Source organism: Felis catus, chromosome C2 (genome assembly GCF_018350175.1).
Source record: "Felis catus isolate Fca126 chromosome C2, F.catus_Fca126_mat1.0, whole genome shotgun sequence".
In the NCBI taxonomy this organism is placed as follows: Eukaryota; Metazoa; Chordata; class Mammalia; order Carnivora; family Felidae; genus Felis; species Felis catus.
Window position 1 is genome coordinate 31,412,434 of NC_058376.1, and position 12,626 is coordinate 31,425,059.

The following is a 12,626-nucleotide window of genomic DNA, read 5'->3' on the forward strand; positions in this document are numbered from 1 at the left end:
TTCCTTCCAAAGAGTGTATCATGGAAAAGGAGAGAAAGAAAAACAACTATAGTGGGAAACTAGACAAACACCCAGGTAATCAAAATTAACATCAACAGTGATAAGTCATGTTGATAGTACGTACCTTTGACATGATGCAATGAAAATGGCATTTTACCTTTGTGATATTTCCCCCCCAAATCCATAACCTCTGTACAATGATAATTAAAGGGGAAAAGAAACAACAAATAATCCCACTAGGGCACTGACTAGCAGACCTCAAATCTACTGAGGTTACCAAAAACAAGAAAAGTCTGAGAAACTGTCACAGCCAAGAAGAGTATAAGGAGACATGATGATTAAATATAATATGGTATTCTAGATAAAGTTCTGAAACAAAGAAAATATTAGGTAAAAACTAAAGAAATCTGAATGAAATACAGACTTTTGTTAAATAATAAAAATTATCAATCTTGATTCAATGATAGCAACAAATATATCATATTAATGTAAGATGTTAATAAGTCTTATTTGCTAGAAAGTGGAATTTTTTCATCAATTACAAAATTGAGATACAGACACCTCACTATCCATTAATCCTCAAGGTAACTCTTTAATAAATACTTTACGGAAATCCTATACTACTTTAAATAGAAATCACTTTCTATTTCTCTTCTTTGCATTTCTTTATGTAGCTTATAGTTTACTTCACTGTAACCTATGCCGAGATTAAAGAAACATAATACACATATACCTAGATAAATAGGAAGATAAAAAATTGCAATTTGAATAATTGTGGGCAAAATTAATAGCTTATGAAAACAGAAATACTGAATGAAAGGAATCTTAAAGGCATGGAAGAAAAAAACAAGGAAGAGATAAAATGTCTACATGACCTATGGTACACTGTTATTATTCTATATCCATTATGAGGTACAATTCATGATTAATATCTGGTGGTTGAAACATGCCAAAACATGCAAAATTATTCAATTCCATTGGAGACTGTGGAATTGCCAACAACAATAAAAAATGTGATACCAATATTTACCCACCAGAATAAGCAAAAAATGAAAAAAAGTCCCCTCCCCCCCAAAATCGACTCTTGGTAAGGGCATGGAGAAACTGAGACTCCCCTACACTGTTATGGATTGGGGGAGAAGGTATAAATTACTACAACCATTTTGGAAAACTATTTGCCAATATATACTAAAGGTAAAGATATGAATAACCTATGACTGAATAATCCCAATCCTAGGCATATATTTATCAGAAATGCATAGATGGGTTCACTATAGGACATATTCTAACATGTTCATAGTAGCGCCATTTGTAATAACAAAAACTAAAAACTTCCCAAGAGCGGAATGAAGAAACACTGTGGTAGTCACATAATGGAATACTGTTCAGCAACGATAACTATTACAGTACACAAAATCTAAGTGTATTTCACAAACATGTTGACAAATGTAGACAGATACAAGATTACATACAATATATTTCCATTGATAAAAAGTACAAAAATGGTTAAAACTAATTTATGCTGTTAGAAGTTAGCAGAATAGAGTCTATAATCACCTTTTTTTGGGAGGGGGGCAGTAGATTCAGAGAATAGGCTTACAGAGACTAAGTGACTGACCTGGTATTTTAACATGTATTTGCTTATAAAACCTGTGACCTTAATCATCAAATACAATAAGAGATAGGATGAGGGGAAGCTTCTGGGAGGTTACAAGAGCATATTCAATGGGTCAAAATCCGGGGCTTTAGACATATGATGCATCCATTTTTTCTTTCAATATGTCTACGATTTAAAAAAAAAACAAAAAATAAAAATGGTGTTGTTAAGCCAGCTGGATTGAGTGACACTCTTCTGTCTTACAATATGTTACATATACACTCAGATCATGTTTTCCCACCTTTCACTTATTTTTGCACCTCTTCATAAATTTGACAGGCTAATCAATAGGAACTTCTGTGTGAAGGGAGCTATTTTATATGGATAAATCTATAATAATGGAAATATTTTTGTATTTACTCTTTGTGAAATCTCCATACTTGTTCTCCCACATCTATATCATTCATTTTTAATGATCATTTAAGAGAATTATAAACTCTACCGACACATATTTTTCAGGCCATTTTTTTTAAAGATCTTTCCATACACGAGGGTAAATTCCAGTTTGAAAATTAAAGATCTATATAACATGCTTGTAACCACAAGCTTTCTGTTTTTAATTTTTTTTAATGTTTACTTATTTTTGAGAGAGAGAAAAAGACAAAACACAAGTGGGGTGAGGGGCAGAGAGAGAGGGAGACACAGAATCCGAAGCAGGCTCCAGGCTCTGAGCTGTCAGCACAGAGCCCAATGGGAGGCTCAAACTCATGAACCACGAGATCATGACCTGAGCCAAACTCAGACACTTAATGGACTGATCCACCCAGGCACCCCACCAGGCTTTCTAATAAAAAAAAACAGAGACAAACATCACAAAGTAATTGGCTATATCACAGTAGCACTACAAGATGATAAACAATGCTCAAAACTATTTCTGTATTTCAGTTAAATGTTACTGAGCAATTTGAATTCTGTTCCTGAACTCAATAGTTGTACTCATTTCAGAGTAATAGAGCTAACCAAATACTAAAGGAATAAACAGGCATTAAATTAGAATGACCACAGACCTCAGTTTACAAAGCAGTTAAGAGCTTATCAATGAATCTTTGGTAATTGAAGGTGAATAATAATTTATTCCATGCTTAGCAGGTAACAGACACTATACTAATTACTTGATATATATCATCTTATTTATATCTTATAAATCCTTTTTGGTAATTTTTGTTTTTTATACAGATTAAGACAATTAAGGCTTACAAAGCTAAAGTGAGTGACCTCTGACCATGTTTTTAAATGCATTTTTTTTCACAAAGCCTTTTTCCTAACACCAAATATATCCATTGGCTGTAGTCATTTCCTTCAAAAAAAAATGTTAGCTATGAACAAATAGAAATGTTTCATGTTTTCATGAAATTTATTTTGGATACTGAAGTCTGAACCTAAAACTGAAGAAACAAATCCAATATAGATACTATTAATTAGTCTAATTTATTGATATAAGTAAATATTAGTCTGGAAACATACTTGTTTTGTACTTGCTAAGATTAAATATATTGATATTACACTGATAATCAATTAAAAAAATGAACATCCTATATTTCTGTGATTGTTGTTCACTAACAAAAAACAAAGTAAAAGAATATAAAAATCACCTCAAAGCTCACCCTTCATATATGCCTAATGTGAGCTTGTTGGTGGACTTTCTTCCACATATCCCAAGAATCTACTAACACAATATTCCAAATCTTTAATAGCTGCTAAATAGTCTATATAGACAAATAAAAATTTATTCAAGTAGCACCCTAGTGATGGATTTTACTCAATCTTTTTTTTTTTTTTTTTTTTTTTTTTTGGTGGTAGGTGGTAGGTGGAAGGAGGGTTTCCATAAACTTTACAATGTAAAATCTCCATGAGATTTTATGCAATTATCTTCCCTGGCTGCCTGGTATGTGTGTTGGGTGGAAAGGGTCTATTTTCTTCCAATAATGTCCTGTAGGTTCTACTGCCAAAAACTGTTATGAGCTTATTAACTTCTTATCAAATTCATCCCAACATTCTAACCCAAACATCTAGCATCTCACATATGAATTACTTTTATAAACTCCTAACTGGTCTCCCTATGTGTGCTCAAACACACTTATCCTTCTCTATAGAGAAACAGAACGAGGTTCCAAATGCAAATCAGATCAGATATTTTCCTTACCTAACACTTCAGTGACTTCCCTTTGCTATAGGATGAAGTGCACATGTGTACCATGGCTCTTCTCTTATCATCCCTACTCCTTCCTCCCCTGGTCTTCTGTTAGGTCCTCCAATGAATGCACCTTTTGCCTCTTTCCAAATGCTTTTGCCTCTTTCCAAAAACCCTATGCCTTAACCCAATACTCATCTACATAATGCCTTTTATGTTTCAAATTTAAACTTAGAAGGTCTTTTTTGGCCCCCTTCACAACCCTCTATTTAGGCCCAGATTCTCTGTTGATAATCCAGAGGCATCCCATGGCAATTACCATCAATGCATTCCTTGTGCATTTGTTTTGTCTTAGAGCAGCTATTCATGCTCTGGTCTGAACTCCACTGATTTCAGACACTCGTCTCCCTTCCTGCTGTGTCTCCTCACCTAATACAGCGCAGGGCAAATGGTGAATGCTCAAAACAACCTGGTGAATGAACATTTAAAAAGTTAGGTATTTTGGATTTGGAAGTCAAAAGCAGCTTATTTATGTTTTGGCTTAATATCAGCTTCATCAGAATGCTCTAGGATAAAAATATTTACCCTAAAAGCTGGACTAACTAAATATTAAAATCACCTAGCAATTACTGGACAAATATCACTATTTGCATATAAGGTAGAAGAGAAATTTGAAAACTAGATATTTCTGTCTGTTCCTAAATGTTGTATTTTCATATCTACATAAATGGAATGTAATATATATTAAAGTCTCTATAAAACACAATGAAATACCTTATCTATCTGTCAACAGGTAAAGGCAAACTCAATCAAATATGTGGAACATGTCTATGTATGTGTTGTATTAGATTGCTAGGGCTGCCATAACAAAATACCATAGACTGGATGGATGGCTTAAACAACAGAAATCTATTTTGTCACAGCTCTGGAAGATGGAAGCTCAAGATCAAGGTGCTGGCAGGTTTGTTTTATTCTGAGTACTCTCTCCTGGGCTTGCAGATGGCTGCCTTCTCCCTGTGTCTGTCCTCACGTGGCCTATTGTGTGTGTGTGTGTGTGTGTGTGTGTGTGTGTGTGTGTGCAAGCACGCACGCGCGCGATTTCCCGTGTCTCTCCCTCCATTGAAAAGGACACCAGTCTGGGGCACCTGGGGGGCTCAGTTGGTTAAGTGTCCAACTTCCACTCAGGTCAGGATCTCACAATTTGTGAGTTCGAGCCCTGTGTCAGGCTCTGTGCTGACAGCTCAGAGCCTGGAGCCTGCTTTGAATTCTGTGTCTCCCTCTCTCCTGCCCCTCCCCTGCTCATGCGCTGTCTCTCAAAAATAAACATTAAAAAAAAAAAAGGACACCAGTCCTAGTGGGTTAGAACCCCACCCCCATCTCTTTCAACCTCATTTAACTTTAGTTATCTTTTTAAAGGTCTTATCTCCATATATTCACATTGAGGGTTATGGTTTCAACATCTGAATTTGAGGGAGACACAGTCCAGTCTATAACAGAAGTCCAAATTCTCTTATCTCAAAGTTTGTTACCACAAAAAGAAAACACCCATCTGAGTAGCGAGCCACTGCCATCAGTTACACTGAGTATATGCTATAGTCCTGTAGTGCTGATAAGGCACATACTACATTTTTGTGTGTGTGGTTTGCAATGATACAGACAAATTCCTCCCATTATTATTATTTCTGAGATACTGCAAACATAAGTTTATTTTTTTAGAGAATCCCAGCAGAACAAGGTTGAAAATAATTATTACTGTTCCTATGTGCAGACTAACCCCTAGGGCCAAATGAACCATGTGTATGTCATTTTTTTTTTCCCTCCTGTCACCCTCTTTTGACCCTCGAAGCCTAGCCATCCTCTTGGGTATACAGTGGAAAGCTGACAGAATAACAAATGTCACAGTTAAGTTTAACATGGTGGTTGCCATTCATCTCCTATAAAAAACCCACATTCCTAGTTAAAATTAAAGGCATATTTTTATGTTAGATTTTTATAGTGATTTTATATTTTTAAGAATTAAACACATTTCTTTATTAACTGCTGCCTTCAAGTATCCTGATAACTAGACTATGTATCACATCAAAATTTAATGGTTATTTATTTACTTAATGGAATATTACTATTTAGAATAACATATTTCTATCCTCACACCCATAATTTATATTCCCCTAATGTTTTCCCGGTTGAGTTTCCAATCCTTACTCCTAGACGTTTTAACCTTAATCATGTTCATTTCAGGTTTGTGCCCTGAATACAAATAGCTTATTTTGCAACACAAACATATAAATAATTGTATCCTTTTTTTCTTCTTTTCCAATCAAGTTTCTTATTCTGCAAATCTAACTTCTACCTATAACCCTAGTTCAGAATCCTTTTCTGCATAGTTGTTAGTGATAAACATATATTTTATGTTTTAGCCTCTGTAACACCACCAGTTTGACAGCTTTGAAGAAAGAAGGATCTTCTAACTCAGGAAGGATTATTTTTACCATTCTGATTTGGTCTTCTTCTAGCTCTAATTCCACAGCTCTTGAAATGCCTTTTTTTTTTATCTTTACCTTTGCAGAAGAAAGTCTATTAATCCACTCTTCTAGGTATAAGGACCCAAAAGTCTATTTAAAAACCAGTAAGATTGTTTCTATTTCTTGTTCCTGTTCCTCAGATGCTGTTATCCTGTCACTCTCGGAAACCAGAATGCTTCTCATCCCTTATCTCTGTCACACAAGATATTTCTTAGAAGTGTAGGATATTTGGCAATTTTACTTGCTTCCTTCTGCCACCTGGTTTGCAAAGGTTGGGAGGGAGATGAGAAGGGAGATCTGAAGGCAACAGTTTCCAGAGAGATACTCTCAGTTTGGGGATATCTTTGCAATGTTGCAGATGTCAGGTAATAAATGGATACGTCTGGGAGGTACCAAGTTATAGTGTAAGGGTTTTCAACCACTAAATTCATGAGGACATTTTTACAATATGCAAGAAAAAATGAGTTCCCATGCTATATCTGTATACTTAAGATGTGTTTTTTTAATTAAATAACAAACATGGTTACTTTCAGTAATTTAAAAGTAAAATTGTATTCCATCAGAAAAATAACTTCTGCACATTTTTGACATTTGTATACATGTGGGAAGAATAGATTATGTATTCAGTCAACAGGCTATACTTCCTCTGTGTCTGAAAGGTTATAACCTCTACAAGTAGTAATTTATCTCCTCTTCTCACTCCCTCCCTCGAATTTGACAGCCACAACTTAGAAACCAATGAGACACAAGGACTGAATTAGCTGCTCCTCTTTGGCTGTGGAATTTGGGGCAAGTTACTCAGTCTCTGAGGTCACGGAGTTTTGTGAGGCTTCAAATTAAATAAGGTGGCATGTGCAAGAGCCCTCTATTCACTGACAAACAAGATATAAATTCAAGGTAGAATTCTCTCCTTGCACAGAGGAAAAGGCCTACATAAGAATTGTAGGTGATGTGACCAAAATGGCTACAAAGTTCTGGCAGCCCCTGTGGAGAAACACCACTGTGGAAGTATTTGTGGATGGCAGGACATACTTTCTGGCTTCCTCCCTCCTGGCCCAAACCCTCTTCCTCCAGTGAAAATGGAGTGGGATAGCCCCTCTCAACTTATCACAGTCCTTGCTTCCATATTTGATGATGTGTCATGTTAAATATCTTCTGCAGGGAGGAAATATCTCTGTCCTCTACCCTTCTCTAAATTCTTGACTGGAACCCGGGAACAAAAACAGATGCATACAAATTTAATACAAGTTATACAGGGAACAGGAACCTTCATAAGGAAACAAAGACACAAAGAAGCAGTTAATGAGATGCCTGGGTGGCTCAGTTGGTTAAGCATCCCACTCTTGATTTCGGATCGGGCCATGATCTCATGGTTTGTGGGTTCAAGCCCAGCATCAGGTTTTGTGCTGACAGATTCTCTCCCTTTCTCTCTCTACCACTCTCCTACTGTACTCCTGCTCTCTCAAAATAAACATTGAGAATGTTTGCTTTATTTAAAACAAAAAAAAAGCAGTTAAACCTGAGTGTTTTTCTGCTAGGTCTAATGAAGAGTGGAGTCATGGAAAGATGTGACAGGACAGAGGACACAAGACTAAGTTTGGTGAACTGGGGGAAACTTAGCAAGGCCTGTTCCTTCATATTCTGCTTTGTGTCCCTTAGTCTTTGGAGATAAGGAGGCTCCTTTACCTCCGGGTGTAGGGGAGGTGGCTCACACATGAAAGTATGAAGTTCTGCTTCAGTGCAAGGTCAGAAGGTCCTCTGTGATCTGCCACTTTCCAAATCCTTTCATTTGAAATATTCACTACACCATTGTATCGTATTTTGAGGAAATGTATCCTGAACTCTGTCACTTCCAAGAATTCACTCTTACCCTAGTTTTCCACTGAAACTCATTTTACCTACATTAAAGCACAGCACGGTTTAACATTATAAATGTTTTTTTTGGAATATCATTGGAAGAAAGAACGATTTTAGAACAATTTTGTTTACTTGGTGTAGTCAGAAAAGTGAACAAAAGGGCAGTTTTCTGCTTTACAGGATCATGTCATACATTGGAATAAATCTATAAATTAAAATAAACACTTCAGTGTTCAAAAGAATATGTCTGGAACACTTTAAGTTCTTTCTTGAATATACGATGTGAGAGGAAGTTTAATTTAAGTCACTTAGTCACCCAGTTCTGAGTGTACTCAAATATAAAATATGTATACTATTTAAACAAAATCAGATTATACATTAACAGATATCAGTTGTGAAAGCTTCATGGCTCTCTGGTCTCCACTTCAGTTAATATTAAGCCAACTTACTGAAATAACCAACAGAGGGTGTCATTTAGTGCCACTGTGACCAAGGGTGTGTCATGCATGGTAGGTCATGATTTGTCACCTGAGCACTGGTCTACCAGCAGAGTGCAACCACTGACTCATTTACGGAGAACGTTATGAAGCCATCCGCTTGTAATGATTTTCAGTCTTCGCTGATCTAGGCCAGATTTGAACTGCTGACCTGGAGGTGCAAAATCCCATATCCGGCCCCTCATTACTTGTGATGATATTGGTTGCAAATAGTCTTTTGAAAAAAAAAAAACTAGGAAGGGGATACATATATTGCCTCAGTGTCTTCAAAGAACTTCCTTTATATACTATTTCAAAATGTTTCACTAATTTGTTTCAGAGTTGTGCTTCCATGATTAATATTTGGAATTCTGAAAGGAAGCAAGGTGCGTTTTATGAAAAAAGATTATGAGGTTGAATCAACCAATCTTGCTGAGAAATATAATCAGTATTTATTATTTACATTTGCCTAAAGAATGATGGAAAAGAACAATATATGAAAATGTATGTTTTTAGTAGTCACTCTTACTTACAATTCATTTAAAAGCTACAGGAGTGCTCTCAAATGCAGCAAACTAGAAACCAACTGAAGAATACAGGATCCCATAAATCTTATGACACTGACAAAGTAAAAATTAAGTATTTCACAAAATAGATCAGAAGCAAAAGGCAGGAGTAGATGGATGAAAAACACATTTGTAGCCTTTGCCCATCCAGTCTGTGCCTCCTCCACAGCAGATTCTGATACCTTAGGGAATATAGGTTACCCTGGAATAGTCATTAAATAGAACTTTCAAAGCAAGTGAAATAGCTGAACGTCTTTGAGAAGGGGATTTCATAAATGCACTATTTTTAAATTTGGGGGGGGACAGAGAGAGACAGAGCATGAACGGGGGAGGGGCAGAGAGAGAGGGAGACACAGAATCGGAAACAGGCTCCAGGCCCCAGGCGCCCCCATAAACGCACTATTAACGTCATCATGCTAAATTGTGAGGTTCTCATGTAAAGATCTTTTCTTACACTTTGTAAATTACTTCCTGACCCTTCTTTTTTTTTTTTTTTTTTTTTTTTTTTTCAACGTTTATGTATTTTTGGGACAGAGAGAGACAGAGCATGAACGGGGGAGGGGCAGAGAGAGAGGGAGACACAGAATCAGAAACAGGCTCCAGGCTCTGAGCCATCAGCCCAGAGCCCGACGCGGGGCTCGAACTCACGGACCGCGAGATCGTGACCTGGCTGAAGTCGGACGCTTAACCGACTGCGCCACCCAGGCGCCCCATCCTGACCCTTCTTATAGATATGTTTTACTTTGCTTACTACCGCAGACATTCTGACAAGCACAGCCTCCACAAATTCCTACCCCACAAGTCTCTGGCTGTGAGACAGGATTCTCTCAAGTACTCAGTTATAATGTATTTCCCATAAAACGGTAACCCACGAGGCCCAGTGTAAAATGGATACCACATTTAAGTGACTCCGTTCAAAAGAATAAGTAAATAATAAGTCTTTACAGACATCTCTTTGTAACTTAAGAGGATCCAAGTACACGGCCCACAGAAACTCTTAAGTATTAATTTTCCAATTCTAGAGCACCCAAGCTCCAGGAGCTTCTCATCGTCTGCCTTATAATAGCATCTTTTTGAACTTCAGCATCTCATGCCTACCATCTTGTATCCTAAATCACGTTCGTTTCCCTACTCTGTGACCTCTGACAAGTCCCATGACCTTCACTTTAGTGCCCATCCTAGAGATGAGGTTCATCTGTTGTCACTTCTTTTTCCTTTTTTTTTTTTTTTAATTTTTTTTTCCACGTTTTTATTTATTTTTGGGACAGAGAGAGACAGAACATGAACTGGGGAAGGGGCAGAGAGAGAGGGAGACACAGAATCGGAAACAGGCTCCAGGCTCCGAGCCATCAGCCCAGAGCCTGACGCGGGGCTCAAACTCACGGACCGCGAGATCGTGACCTGGCTGAAGTCGGACGCTTAACCGACTGCGCCACCCAGGCACCCCAATCCTTTTTTTTTTTTAAGGAGGGTAGAGCATGTAGCTTTCTCTTTTTTCAAAAGGTGAGAATGTATAGGTGGATACAAGGGTGGGTTATGGGTTACACTAAAGGCAGGAGAATAATTCCTATGATGTGTGTGTGTGTGTGTGTGTGTGTGTGTGTGTGTGTGTGTTTTGTCTCACACGTGTGATACTCAATTAAGAGATTCTATTTTTCTGACCAATGGCATATGTAATAAGTCTATATGACTTATAGCTTTGTGAATAAATTGGCCTTTTATGTTGTTTGATTATATGATCTCTACAATAGAGTTTGTTTAAAAGAGAAATTTTAGGGATACTTAAGTGATTGTTGAAAAACATAACTCAAATATAAACAATTACTGTTTGTACAATGTGCTAAGTGCTTTACATACAAAGCTTATTTTATCCACAAAGTAACTCAAATAACATTTTACCTCAAATTTTATAGATGGTGAAACTGGAGTTTGGATTAGTTAATAATTAGCTTGTTGTTAGTAAGGAAATGAAATATTGGATTTAAAACCAAAGAGTTTGTCTCTATGGCCAAACATTTTAAACACTGTTCTATCCTCCATGACCCCTATGGAAGAAGGAACCCATATACCTTCTACTATTAAATGATACGATCTCTGAATAAACTAATGATCCTTCCAGAACCAGCTCAAATTAAGAAGCCATCTGATATCTGCCCCTCCCCATTCTTATCCTTAATTTGTGTGAAAGTAACATACTCACACTTGTATGAGGTAGGCTCTCAAAAATTTTGTTGAAAGAAATTTCTTCTAATTCTAAAATACTAAAATTTATATTCATGAACAGATACAGTCTGTGCCTTAAGGTTTTCAAGAAAAGATTGAGAAAAAGCTGAAAACACACAACTATCAAAATTGTAACTTTGAACTAAGATTTATCTCAGTTCCCCTTTAAGGGAAGTGATCATTAACGATGGAAAATGGATTGGGTGCTAGTGTCCAGGTGAGAACTTAGTAACGACATCACCATTTCCCACTGCAGGCTGGGTTATTTGAACAGAGGTACGACTTAGTTGGAACCAAGCTATATTGAACAAACAGCACTGCTGCTACTATAAACTTAGCCCTAGCAGCAAATGTCTGCTTTGTCTTTGCCAAGAGTCCTTGAACTGATATAGAATTCTGTGGACCAGGGACACCTGGGTGGCTTAGTAGGCTAAGCGTCTGACTTCAGCTCAGTTCATGATCTCATGATTCATGAGTGTGAGCCCCGGGTCGGGCCCTGTGCTGACAGCTCGGACCCTGGAGCCGCTTCAGATTCTGTGTCTCCCTCTCTATCTGCCCTCTCCCCTGCTCGTGCTCTCTTTCTCTCAAAAATAAATAAACAGAAGTAAATTTTTTTTAGAATTCTGTGGGCCAGGCTGGGTTTTCAAAGTGGAGGTAAAACTGAACAAATCTGATTAACCGCTTTGAGGAAATGGCACCAACAGTGAGTGATAAGCATAAGGAAGGATGGTATTATCATGCCCTTGGATTTTATCAAAGAGCTTCAAATTCTGTATCAAAGGCTTTTTGGAGGTAAATAGGGTACCCTCACACCAGAGAAACAACAAAAAGAAAACTTATCAATTTTCTTGGTCACCAAGAATAATCAATGAAAATTGGCAGACTCCAAAAGAAAATTTTAAAGTGATATTCAAACTGATTTTTTTTTTCAATATTCCTCTCAATGTCGTCTATAAAAAATTTTAATTTGTCCATCAAGTTTATCTCCTCTGCATCTGACATCTGAGAGCATACATACTGTTGAGGGTGAACATAGGATTTAGGTAACTTTCTTTGAAATGTTGAAATCTATGAAATAAACCAAAATATTATATGATGTGTGTGTGTGTGTGTGTGTGTGTGTATAAATTATCTCCCCTTTCTAATTACTATGTTTCCCTAGCATGAAAATGAGTTTGTGAAGTTCATTACACT

At 37.0% G+C, this 12,626-nt stretch overlaps 1 long non-coding RNA gene across 1 annotated transcript in view; it reads right to left on the minus strand.

Annotated features, from left to right (window-relative positions):
- Positions 1 to 1,309: 1,309 nt before the first annotated feature.
- Positions 1,310 to 12,626, minus strand: part of LOC123379790 — a 35,083-nt gene continuing 23,766 nt past the window's right edge. The window contains exon 3 of the long non-coding RNA XR_006584662.1: positions 1,310 to 1,783. This is a non-coding gene — a long non-coding RNA (uncharacterized LOC123379790). The remainder of the gene's footprint in view (positions 1,784 to 12,626) is intronic.